This window comes from Mastomys coucha, unplaced genomic scaffold (assembly GCF_008632895.1).
Source record: "Mastomys coucha isolate ucsf_1 unplaced genomic scaffold, UCSF_Mcou_1 pScaffold14, whole genome shotgun sequence".
In the NCBI taxonomy this organism is placed as follows: domain Eukaryota; kingdom Metazoa; phylum Chordata; class Mammalia; order Rodentia; family Muridae; genus Mastomys; species Mastomys coucha.
This window is the reverse complement of record NW_022196896.1, coordinates 24,877,959-24,882,164: the sequence shown is the minus strand read 5'-3', so window position 1 is coordinate 24,882,164 and position 4,206 is coordinate 24,877,959. Positions and strand designations below refer to the sequence as shown.

The following is a 4,206-nucleotide window of genomic DNA, read 5'->3' as shown; positions in this document are numbered from 1 at the left end:
CTATTAAGTATTTTTCGGGATCCCGAGTGAAACGCTAAAATGAACAGATGCCCAAAATATTGCAGGAAACAGTGCGGTCATCCTCCCTCACCCCCCACCCAGTGCCATCATCCTCCCTCACCCCCCACCCAGTGCCGTCATCCTCCCTCACTCCCCACCCAGTGCCGTCATCTTCCCTTACCCCCCACCCAGTGCCGTCATCCTCCCTCACCCCCACCCAGACACAGATAGCTCCTTTCCATAGAGGCAGTGTGATGTGTGTCTTGTAACTCTGCACAAACACATTCTGTGCACAACCAAGCAAAACCCTCTGCCTGTTACATACAAACAAAACCACGGAGCAAGGAAGAGTGTGTGGAAGGAAAGGGAAGAGGGAAAGGATGTAATTATTTTATAATCTCAAAAATAAAATAAATTTTAAAATAAAAATTTTTTAAAATGTGAATGAGAAGAATTGATAGACTAGCAAGTGTGTTGTTCTGTACAGTTATTTACCCAGCAATGTGTCCTAGTAATTATTTTAGTAGCACACTGGTATACCTTGTTTGTTTATTTATTTATTTATTTGGGTTGCTCACGGAATGTCTCAGAAAACACGGTGGAAGAATTTTAAGAGCCAGAGGACCAGGAAACATGCTGCGAGATTGTATTCCCTAGAAATGAGAGGGAAACTTCACCCACAATACCTGTGTGACTAAACAAAACCTGAAGAGTACAACATAATAGGCATGTTACCATGGAAAGAGGCCATGTCATGGGGCCACACTCTTAGATAAGAGCCACGGGCAACTAAAGAATGCCAAGAGCAAGAGAAATCATCTTCTCCAGGGATGAGTCTCCAAACTGGACAGCTCTGAAATCATATACATACGAGCAACATTGGATGGACCAAGCCGGTTGTGTTTATCAATTTAGGTGTGTGTGTGTGTGTGTGTGTGTGTGTGTGTATAACAACTAAACAAACTTTGAGGAGAGGAGTATGGCAAAGGTTGGAAATGGGGAAAACAAAAAACTATAAACCTTAATTACTATACTTGATCTTAGCCAAAAGGCCAAGAAGTGATTAAACCTTAATTACTGTCGTACTTCCTATCTGTATATTAATTTAAAATGTATAGGATTCAAAATGTATATTAGTGTCTTTTAATCGTATGAGAGTGAGAATCTCATGTAGAAGTGATTCTCTGTAGTAGGCAGGGACATGGCACTGTTGCTAAAATTCCTTCCCTGGGAGAGATGTAAAAAATGTCTACACCTTCTCTTAAGGTCCCAAGGGCAAACTGAGGTTCACTGTTCGACCCAATAAGTTTATTAGGCTTCTTAACAGAGCTATGGAGGGTTATAGGCAGGAACATAGGTAGGTGACCTTAGAGTAGCCACAGTGACAGGTCTACTCCCACATGGATAGCTGCACAGATGGAGCAGTTGGGGGTTTCTACCTGACCTTAGATCACTTAGCTCCCAAATAAAAGGCACAATTCTTTAGATTTATAATAAACCGTAAAAGCACTAGAGCTGAGCAGATACCAACCCTTATGCTGTTTTGTCTACTTCCCTGTCAATAACAACTTGCCATGTTCTGCCTGAGACGCTCCTACTCCAACAGGTCCTCCCTCATAGCCATGTGCTCCACCATCCATTTACCCCATGGTGACTTCAGCCTTCTTCATCCTCTCTTCTCTCTCCTCATGGTCCCTGCCTCAGACCTCAAGCCCAGAAATCAAAGTCTGACTACCTCTCTTCCGCCCAGCTATAGACTGTAGGCATCTTTATTAACTAATCACAGATAACTTGGGGTCAAGGTTTATACTAAAAAAGCTGGTATACATGAGGATCTGCACATCTTGGAGCAACCAGATCTTGGGGTACAGAATTTAGCATTTGAATACAAGCATCATGAGACCAACCCACTATACACCTTCCCCTCATTTTCCCCCACTTATATACTGTAGCCTCTCCTTCAATACCACATGGATTAGGACAGAATGGCATATAAGTGGTTGAGACAGGTAACTAGGTACCCAGGTGAAGGTCCCATGATCCTCCACCCCCCTTCTTCTGTGAGTAAAGGTGAATAGTCAACAGTCCTACTCATCACCCCTGTTCTGAACATATGGGCTGCTTATAGCTCACAGTTGTACCCTCCTCCAAAGTGCCATCTTATCTAGGCAGTCAGTCCATGATACCCAGAGACCTTGCCTGACATAGGGGTATAAACTCAGAGCAACACTGTAGTGTGGTACACACTACATATAGTTCTTACTTCATAAAGTACAGGTTTTGGCACCACATGGATAAACTGGAGGTTTCAGCACCAGATGTGTAAAGAGAAGATATGACCACTCCAAGGTATGAGTAGGGGACGGTCTTTATTGCAGCTATGAGGGAGAGTACAACTAGAAGCTTCTGGAAGAGTTCAGAGCAAGGAGAAAAAGCATACCCCAACATGACCAGTAGACAGAGTTAGACCATGAGAGGAGGGCAGGGGGCAAGGAAGGAAGGGTGTGTGTGTGTGTGTGTGTGTGTGTGCGTGTGAAGAGGGGGGTGAGATGGGGTAAAGAGAGAGGGAGCAAAGATAGCACATGGTTATATAGAAATGAGAAACTGGGGGAGGGGAAGTCCATGAGCTGGAGCTGTTTAGGGTAGGGGTAGGGTGAGAAGAGTGGAGAGCAGCCAGCATGCCAGCAAGACCACACTGTAACTGGTACTCCCTAGGCAGAGAAAGCTTGGAGGCCAGCATGCTCTTTGGTATGCCGGTGGATACCACAGTTAGCTGAGCTTCTTTGGAAGCTGATGCCCACCAGGATCAGCTTTTCTCATATCCTCTGTGGGTGTGTTCCCCTCATCTTCCTGAGACAACACCTTCATCCTCTCAATCTCTGGTCTAGCCTCTGCTTGGAGGGTCAGATGTAAGGTAGTTTTTCTGCCTCAAGCGGAAAAAATGCATATACAGCAGAACTTCACAGAGATATTCATAAAACTCAAGGGCCTTCCAAGTTCCATACAGCAAAGCTTTATGTGTGTAACACACAGCCGTACTGCCCAGTCTTTGCAAAGAGATGCCATTTCACATATGGTGTTACATTCAACCATCTCCTCTCGACTTCAGGTGTTCTGTTTTTATCACAGTCGATGTCAATTTGATTAATGTCCTGTAAGGCCTCAAGTTCTTAATCAATACTCAGACTCTTCAAAGAACTGGAAAGTTTTTCTCCAAAATACTCCTCCTTCTCAAACGCAGTGGTACAGGGCAAGTGTTTTTTAGCTCCAGGAAGATGGCGGGAATGAGAAGGCTTTCCAACTTACCTCACTCTCCTGCTCTCCTTTAGAGAATAAAGGCACTGTGTTTTCTAGGCTTGGGGAAAATGGTACCCAACCTCTTAGAAGTTCATAGAATTCTTGGGTACACATTTTGGTGGGATCCACAAATTTATGTTCCCTAGTTTTCAAAGGTTGGTTCCCCCTTCCCATTTTGAGGTACTGAGGATTCATCCCAGGGCCTTGAGCATGCCAGGCATGCGCTCTACCACTGAGTGACATTCTCAGCCTCGTTCCTCAGCTTGAAACAGCTCATAGATATGTTACCCAGGCTGGTCTTGAACCTTAGATCCTCATGCCTCTTTTTGTCATGACTAACGAGGATTTCCATCCTGCCTGTTGAGAAACTGTCCCCCTTATTAACTAGGAAACTCGAAGCAGATGCTGCTGAGCCTCGAGAACTGAGCTTGACTTTCACTAACTGTGGTTTAATAGCAAGTACATTTGTCTTTCCCCCTAGTTCTTGTCACAGCAGTCTTCAGACCTTTCCCATCTCTCTAGCAGCAGTCGTAAAGTCTTTTGTTGAAATATACACAAAAGGAATTTTTGAAAAGCTGCATGTTATAAAACTTATGCGAAAGATCCCATCAAAGGCTGAAAATTCAAATAACTGTGAGAAAAATTATCTAATTAGAAGTCATATCTCATTTGTTAAAAAGATTGTGATCCAAAATATGCAAAGAACTCTCAAAGTCAACAGTAAGTAAATAAACAACCTAGTTAAAACAGCAGACACATACTTCACCCTAGGAGACACAGAAGACAAACAAACCCAGGAAAGGGGCCCAACACTGTGTCATAGGGAAACACAAATCAAGCAGGAGTCGCCACTGCATCCTTGTTAGAAAGTCTCAAAAGGCCAAATAGCGCTGGTTTGGAGTTGCAGGA

At 43.9% G+C, this 4,206-nt stretch overlaps 1 pseudogene; it reads right to left on the bottom strand.

The window, feature by feature from the left end:
- Positions 1-984: 984 nt before the first annotated feature.
- On the bottom strand, positions 985-1,064 carry LOC116089696 (annotated as a pseudogene).
- Positions 1,065-4,206: the final 3,142 nt, after the last annotated feature.